Source organism: Mixophyes fleayi, chromosome 6, assembly GCF_038048845.1.
Source record: "Mixophyes fleayi isolate aMixFle1 chromosome 6, aMixFle1.hap1, whole genome shotgun sequence".
Lineage (NCBI taxonomy): Eukaryota > Metazoa > Chordata > Amphibia > Anura > Limnodynastidae > Mixophyes > Mixophyes fleayi.
The window spans coordinates 217,711,855-217,721,229 of NC_134407.1; the positions used below are offsets into that span (position 1 = coordinate 217,711,855).

Consider the following 9,375-nt stretch of genomic DNA (forward strand, 5'->3'; position numbering starts at 1 on the left):
TGGGAGGGAAACGGAGCACCCGGAGGAAACCCACGCAAACATGGGGAGAACATACAAACTCCTCACCGAAAAGGCCATGGTCGGGAATTTAACTCATGACCCCAGTGCTGTAAGGCAGAAGTGCTAACCACTACGCCACCGTGCTGCCCATATAGTAGACATTTATGTAAAGTCTGAGAATGGCAGGATTTTGGGGTGTAGTTTTTGCTACTTTCTCCATGTGTATATTAGCACCCAAAAGTCAAATGTCAGTATACAACTATGTATTCGCTAGGCCAATAAATAGGCTGTATTTTTCCTATTGGTCAAATTCCTCCAGTGGATCCAGCAATGCTCTGGATGGGTAAATGGATTAATCCCTCATCACCTTTGTAAATAGTATGAACCTCTCACCTTGTCTTTGGACTTCTTGTAAAACATTTATATGGTTCACACTCCCAGTATTCAGGCAGGAGGGAGGGTTTCCTGGGGGATTCCCTATTTGCTAGACATGGGGGAGGGGGGCATGTTTCAATAAGGAAGGGTTGGACCTTTGTCCAGAGATCCAACCTAGATAACGACTCTGGTAGAGTACGGATTAAAAAAAGGCAAAGAAGACGTTATACGTGATCAAGTGGACAATTCCAACTTTATTAAAAACATTCAAAAGCACAAATTTAATGAGTAGTTTAAAAGTTGAAATCACCACTGCTCTCCGTTATTGATCAGGTCCCCAGCACACATATCTCATGGTTTGTGGCGGTTTATCCTTTTACTGTAGCTGTGATGTACTAAGTGGTCACCAACTACCCAGATCCAGGAATTATCTCTGTGTCCGTGGTTTATCAACTGCCTGGAGCCAGGAACTAGCACAGTAACTTTATCCACCAACTGCCCGATGTCATTAGTTGGCACAGTGTTTACACTTATGAAGATGTGTCTCCACCAACAGCCACATTTGTTATACTGCTACCTTAAGTATAAAGTATCCCCACCTCTTAGATTTTTTTTTTTCATAATTTTTTATTTTCATTAAAACACCTCTTAGATTTTAAGCTCAATTAGGTAGGGTCATTTTTATGTTCTGTTTCATGTCATTGTATGTTATTTGTATCACAATCCCCTCAATGTATAGCACTGAGTAATATCTTGGTGCTTTATAAATAAAATATTATAATAATAATAATTGTTAAATGGTTATTATAAGAATTACAGATTAACTAACAATAAAGACAGCAATTTGATGGGCATAGACCACAGTCATGAGAATACAGCCTATCAATGCTCTAGGAATCAGTGACATCACTGAGGTGCTTCATGAATTGATCGACTGTATTCTAAAGACTGCCCCCAAAATGGACTGTGCACACTGTGTATTGGTGAGAGTTGTGCTTTAATTCAAGTTACGTTGGAATATATGTTACACCTTAAATGTCAGAATATTTTCAGTCTCTTATAGTTTCTGCTCTTTCCTAGTTAAGGTAAAGTACATTCATTTGATTTTATACTCTATACTCTTTATTGTTTATATAGTGAATAAGTATATTAAACAGTAGAGTGCATATATGGACATGGTATGGTCCACTAACAGTTTCCTATATTGTGTTGTTTCCTGCTATTCTATCCAGGCATTCCATATTGTCGTGGGTTCTGGCTATCTAACCTGTGCTGTTAATGCTTTTTCTTCCATGTACATGATGTCATTAACTTTTATAACCCTACTTTAGTTGCTCGTTGTTCCAATATTGAAATTATGATAATCATGAACACTGTGTCATTCAATAAATGTTTGAAGATTGATCTATTTGAAGCTGTTATCATGATACTCAATGGAGCGGACTATACTGTGACCCAGTTACCACTGGTAACCTTCACTGGACCCCTACTAGGGACTAAGAAGCAAGTTACTGGATATCTGTGCTTTTTTGGAGTAGAAACTCAAATCGACACCTATAAGCAATAAACCAGATTTATTAAAACCTACACGGAGATTGATAGAATCAGTTACAACTAATACACTAAAATACACACACAACAAAGTTAAAATTACTCTATGGGTTGGTAATGAGGCTGTGGTTGGGATAAAAGCCGATATGTCCACTCATCATATGATATCCTTATGTGTTGTGGGGAGGGATCTCTTAACACGGGAAAATGTGAGAAAATATCTAGAGAGCCTGATGCGATGGGCAGTGAATTTGAGTTTGTTAGTTGAGGTGAGTACAATGGGCTATGGTCGGTAGAACTATGTCACAGTCATTAATGTCAAGCTTTAAATCTTACAATCTTTACCATGGGGAATAGTTTATAAATGAGCGGGGATGTTGGTAATGGGCCAAGCTAAATTGGAAAAATTGATGAAGGATGTGTCGCTTGTTTTGCTAGTGGACAATATAGGAGGCTCTTTGTGGGTAGAGGGGGGGCGGGGGTAGGTGAAAGGAAGCTATGGATTAACTAAGGTGAGTAATGGGAGGGGACATGCTCTGGAGGGACAGAGAATGCTACAAATTAGTGACATTTTTTATGGGGAGATAATAAACATGTATATTGTAGATAACAAGATGTAAACACTGGCGCTCAATGCAGTATTGTATATATGAAGTAATGGAATTCAAACCCACATATACACCTCTTCCACGTGAGGAGGCGGCCTTCCTTCAAAGCTCTGGCTGGTAAGGCCGGAAATGGATATAATAGGTACAACAGAAGGAGGGCGCAATGGTGATGTTAACAGATTATACTGAACAAGGTGGGTACAAACATAAATTAAATAGGCATAAAGATGTAGTACAAGTCTCTGGGTTGGTGTCCAACAATGTATGTAATTAGTCCAGTCTCAAATCCAAATGCTAGACAGAGTGACCAAACGTATCAGACACTGATGTGTAGAGAATCAACTCTGATGCCACAGTAAAACGATACAATTGCTACTCATATAAAGCTTGCTGGACCAGTGTACCACAGCTTACAAACTCTCCAATCATATGTCAGAAAAAGGACAGGGATAAACAGGAGATGTATAGAGTAGTGCAGTTCTCCAAATAACAAATCAAGTAGGTGGGAGCATACCAGAAAGTAATATAAAACCAGCTTATCTGTATCAGGGTCTCCAAGAGGAAATCATGACTCCGCCTAGTGTGTTAGGAACAGGCAAAACAGTAAATGCAGTATACGTTAATTCTTAGCCTCGGGCAGCCATCCCCATGCAATCACCGATTTTTCGTAACTAATAACAGGAATTGAAACGTTGGAGAAGATGACACACTTTGACACCCTACCAAGCTTGTCAGCTTCTCAACCTCACTCGGAACTGAAATTCGGTGCCGCCATGCAACACAGAATTTCAAAGAGCTTGAGCCAGATAATTCTAGCAGGTATGACCGCACACCACTTCCCCATCATGTCAGTACACCAGTAGCATATCCTAGGCATGTCCTTTAACTAATCACTAAAGGGTTTTCAAAGTTCAACAACAGCCCTGAAGGTTACAGGGCCTGGCGATCTTCCTTACAAAATGCAAATAGAGCTTTCACAGGGTGAGGAGATAGACTTCTTATTCAGATGGTTTGGAAATGAGCCTACTGAACATGGTAAAAGGATGAGCATGATAAAATAAACTACCCAGAGTCTGGCCTTAAAGTGATCTGGGACAGATTTGATGAGTGCTATTTCTCAGCAGAAGCATTGGAATGTGCACTGTTCAAAAGAGTTCACGATTTCCCTAAAATACCCAATAAAGACTATCAGAAACTTAGAAATATAGGTTGTTGCGCTCCGCTATGCAATTCAGTGGTTTGGGAGAAGCTGGAAACTGGAGTGTCCAAACTCCAAAAACATCAAAGTGTTAAAGTGCTAATCAGCATTACATCTATCAAATATGTGATTTAGCTGGATGGTGAGTGTACATTACACAATGTGTACAGTCCCGAATAAGATGTCCTTAAATTAATAATGTGTTAGTGTTCAAAAAGTCTCAACATTTCAAATATAGTAATAACGCAGAAAGTTTGATTCAACTTGTCCACAATGCAATACAGGGAGATGTTCATAGCAGCATGGTCACTTTATTCAGTAGTATATTACCTCAAAGCCTAAAAAAATTGATAAAGCATAAATGTCTTACCCAACAACTAGTTGACTGATCACTTGAGGAAAATATTAATACACTGAAATGGTAGTCTTGGACTAAAAAATGTCTCTATGCATTCCACAGTGGTACGCAGAAGTGTCCGTATAGAGTATGAAGTTGTTAGTCAATGATAATACCCAATGCCTTTCAGCTTCAAATAGGAAGGCTTTGTTATCAGAAATGTAGTGACCTATTAATGGAACTTCAAGTAGACAAATCTAAAGGGCACTTGCAGGACTTGCATGATTTGGCATTGCTCCATATTCAAACAGAAGTTCTATTTCTCTCTTCTCTATTTTTTGTGGACTTTGTATGCCAGCAAGCTAAGATTAGAAATGGCCATAGTTTTGCCTATATGTTTTTCCTATTTGTTGTGACTCCGCACCTGCTTTTATCGTGGTATCGTGTTGAACCATCTGACTTTGATCCCTGGCTCGTTTTACTCTTCTGTGTTACTATGTCTGCAGTGTATTGCTCCCCTAGCAATCCAACTTCTATTGTCTGTAGCAGATATCCTCTCCTGTCTTTGCAGTAGTTACCCCACCATGTCTGATCCGGTCTCCTGGCTGTCTGCCTACCTGAACCTCGTGTCTCCTGTGTAACCTGAGTCTTGCCACCCATGAATCCTTCGGTACCTCGTGTCTCCTGAGTCCTGACATTGGTGACTCATCCGGTGCCTTGTGCCTCTTGAGTTATCCAGGTATCCTGACAACCATGATTTAACCTGCTTCTCCAGCCTCAGAAACAGACTTGTCATCCGGCCCCTCAGCACTGACTCTGAACTATATTATTGTCCATTCCCAGCATCTATGGCTTACTAAATTATTACTGCTATTACTGCCATACCCTATTGACTTGCACTTAACGCTTTACCATTTACTGAATCCTGAAACCTGTGTAACCTGTGTTAATAAAAAACACTTTTTTTTTCCACTTCTGCTCTCTCATTGGTCATTATATTGGGGAATCCTGACATTCCATTACCAACTAACATCGGATGGAACCAGATGCAGCAATTCACCATGTGCACTTGAAACATATGACATATATAATACTAGAACTTGATCATCAGGCTCAGATAATTTTACTCATTGGCAGGGTATGTTAGGAGTTGATAAAGTCAGAGGTCAGATTAATGGTCCCCATAATAGAGGACGTGTCTAGAAAGTAAACGCAAGGCAACCTCTGTTAACAGCATGCTTGTACTTTAGATAATTGGCCCCTTTTCTTTTCCAACCATGATGTCATAGGTTCTTCTAGTGATGATCATGCCTATGACATGCCGAAGATCATCTTTGGTACAGAGTCTTCCAAAGAACACAGGGGGACAATCTGGTAGCGAATAGCGATATCTATTGAGGACATTTTGTTCTTGGAACTGAAGGACCAAGGATTAATCAAAGATAAGACAAATAGCTGGGTTGCATCTCTTTCCTTTACAGCCCACAGACGTCACCTACCTAACAACAGGGGACAAGTACTTAAATGTTGCTCTGTGCTTAGATACAACTTTCGAAGAAGACCAGAAATGATAGATCACTTCTTCCTTTTTCATAGAAAAATATTTGAGAATGGTCACATTAAGATAAGTCCCATCTTCAAAGACTTTGATTGGAGTATACCACCCAAAGAAACCATATAATGAGTTACTCTTGACGCTGGAATGCAGGCTTAAATGTTTTGATCAAAAATATGAACTAATACCTCATGTTTTCATTTTGCTAGATAAACACACTGCAGCTCCCGTCACTATCTCGTCACAATGGGCGCTTGAACTCCATTTTGATGTTCATATACTTTTATGTGTGTATTACTTTAAATTCTTTTCTTAAACACGGCAGAATCGAGACAATGCCAGCATATCTTTCCATGCCGTTGTCTCAGTGCTTCACTGCACAAACTCGGGAATGTATTCTTCGTATCTCTATTTTACCAATAAAAAGCCTGTATTGATTTATGTGACCAAGTGATTTCGCAATGCTTATATAATCAAGGCCTTTCTAGAAGTCTCTACTCTAGTTAGGGCGGTGGCTTTGTGCCTACTGCACATACTCAAGCTTTTTTAACAGTATTAAACCAATAGAAAGTCCAAGATCATGTTTCTAAATTATATGCAGATGATTTTAGGATCCTGGTCAATAAAAGCAAGTTACTGCGACATAGTCGCCTCAGGTTTCGGTCACTTGAGGGACGCCATCCCCTGAGATGGTAGTACCTCATTTTCACCTAACCTTAGCAATGGCCCTTGAGCTGATTGGAGTTCCCACAGGAGGTTTTCAGCTACCAAGGAGAGTTAGTGCCAACCATGTGGGAGAACTTTGAAGTCAGATCCATGCGTACGACCCCGTACAACCCCCAGACAAACGGGCTATGTAAGAGGTTCAACGGTATTTCAAGAAAGTATTAAGAGCACATGTCCACTCAGAGGTGTGGGGGGAGCTGAGAGAAAGCTGTGCAGAAATTATTGTTCGCAAGGTCCCACAGGGTTCTATCATTTTTTCCCCATTTGAGTTGCTATATAGTCACAGGGTACAGAGAACCCTAGATTTACTCCAGGAAAGCTGGGAAACACATTTCAGAAGCCTCAAGAGCCGCTACTTGAGTATTTAGCCAAGTTGCTGGATAGACTCAAGTGGCTGATGAACCTGACCAGAACCACCTTGGAGGTATTGCAGGCTCACCAGCAACAGTGGTGTGACAGGCATGTGAGAACCCGAGAATTAACAATAGGGCAACAGGTTATGGTGTTGGTATCCTCTCAGAAGAATAGATTGCTAGACATGTGAACTGGTCCATTCAAAGTAATGCAAAGAGAAGGGGAGGTTGATAATGTTGTGGCTTTAGATGCAGCAAGTAATCGTACTAGAATCTACCATGTCAATAGGTTAAAGGCCTATGACACCCAAGAGGTAGGGGCCTTGGCCATATGCTGTCCTCCTATGGACGATCACGAAACTGATAATATCCCTGTCTTGACAGCAATGGTCCAGAATGACGTAGGGGTAGAGGTTGTACAGTTAGGGACGCAGTTGCAGGAGCGACGATTGACACAGATTAGTGGTGTTGGAGATGCAGCAACCCCAATTTACTACAAAGCCAGGTCACACTCATTTATTCTGTCACCATGTCGATACCAGAGATGCATGGCAACTACAGCAATCCATGTATTGGGTGCCCTCAGAGGTGCTCACTGCGATATGGAGCTAAATGATATGTCAGCCATGGGCGTTATTGTCCCATCCCGCAGTATCTGGACCCGCCGGTGTAGCTTTAGTGCCCAAAAAGTATGATACCACCTGCTTTTTTGCATACTACAGACAACTTAATGAGCTATCATCGACTGAAGTACACCCCATGCCAAGAATAGATGAGCTCTTGGACAAACTGGGAGCTGCTCACTAGGTGACAACTGTGGATCTTAGCAAGGGATAGTGGCAAATTCCCCTTAACAAAGAGGCGCAGGAGCAATCTGAATTCATCACGTTGTTTGGGCAGTTTGAATTCGAAGTAATGCCCTTTGGAATGAAGAATGCCCAAGCCACCTTCCAGTGGGTGGTGGGTAACCTGTTGGATGCGTGCCAGAAATTAGCAAAGGCATTTGAATGTCATCGCTTTATGCGGCGAAAATTTGGAGGATCATTTAGTACATATCGCTCAGTTGCTTAGTCGCATCAAAGACGCCAGATTGACCATAAGATTTAACAAATACCAAATGGGAATGGCAGAGATACAGTACTTGGGGCACAGGGTAACCAGAGGCAAATCACACCCAGAGGCAGACAAGGTAGATGACATATTGTCATGGCCTTGACCCTCCAAACATAAAGAGGTTCAAGCTTCCGTCGGCACTGCGGGGTACTACTGCAAGTTCATACCTCACTATGGTACCTTTGCCAAACTTGCCAAACCTGACCAGAAATTCATGCAACAGATAGTGTGGACAGATGAGTGTGAGTCCCATGTTAGCTGCACCTGACTTCCAAGGACCATTCATTGTGCAAACGCATTAAGCTGTGGATTAGGAGCAGTCTTGTCAGGTCAGGAGCACCCACTAGAATATTTGTCCCAGAAACTGGTGGCTAGGGAAATTGCCTACTCAACCATTGAGAAAGAGTGCTTAGTCATAGTGTGGGCACTCAGAAAGTTGCAGCCCTATTTATATGGCCATGAGTTCTCGGTTAAAATGTGCCAATTGTTATGTTGCAATGTATGTTATTATTGATATTATGCTTTATTTATGCCATTATAATGTTCTACGTTATTATGTTGACCACTGGGTTATTATGTGATCTATATGGGTTAAATGTTACCAGGTGGGTTGTTTGTAAAGTGGACTCATGGAGATATGGATGCAGCCATCTCATTCTCTAGGAGTAAAACAATGTGGAGGCCAGTCTTAAACAAAGAAATTATACCAAGCCCGAGGAAATATATACATATGGGTTAAATGACCAGTGTATACCTGTATAATTACATTATGCTGATCATGTTCAGCCAACAGTTTGTAATTGTTCCACTGGTACCAGGGATCAGAGTTAGTGACATGCTCTCCACAGGGAACCAATGGGGTAGAACACCCAGGGGATAGGTTTTATCCCCTGTCATAGCCCGAGTGCCACCCCCTTTATCCCCACCACTGTGGTTATATTGATGTGTATATAACCGGTAGTTTAAGGATACAAAAGGTGTCTGTGACTTTGCCTGAATATCAGGTGAACTAACCTGATTGTAACATTTAACCATCAAGTGCTGAGCTAGACTAAGAAGTGTTGGTATAATATACCGTTGTATACCATCATATTTAGACCCAGAAAATATAACTAAATGCCATTTAATAATTTTACAATGAAGGCAGTAGGAGAAGTAGCGGTATCTCCCCCCTCCGCTCTATACTCAATGCGGCTGCAAGACTCATCTTCCTCTCACGCCGCTCCTCCTCTGCCTCCCCTCTCTGCCTTGCCTTACACTGGCTCCCCTTCCCCTACAGAATCCTTTTCAAACTCCTCACCACCACTTACAAGGCTCTCTCCAACGCTACTGCCCCTTATATCTCTAACCTACTCTCCATTCACACTCCTGCCCGCTCCCTGCGCTCGGCCAACGACCGCCGCCTCTCCTCCACTCTTATCACCTCTTCCCACTCCAGAATCCAAGACTTTTCCTGTGCAGCCCCCTTCTCCTTAACAACCTCCCTCGTTCCATCCGTCTCTCTCCTACTCTGTGCTCCTTCAAACGTGCACTCAAAACTCACCTCTTCCTCAAAGCCT

The 9,375-nt window shown here is 41.7% G+C and overlaps 1 protein-coding gene across 1 annotated transcript in view; it reads left to right on the forward strand.

Annotated features, from left to right (window-relative positions):
* Positions 1-9,375, forward strand: part of LOC142095489 (uncharacterized) — a 120,896-nt gene that overhangs the window by 51,916 nt on the left and 59,605 nt on the right. The window lies entirely within an intron of this gene.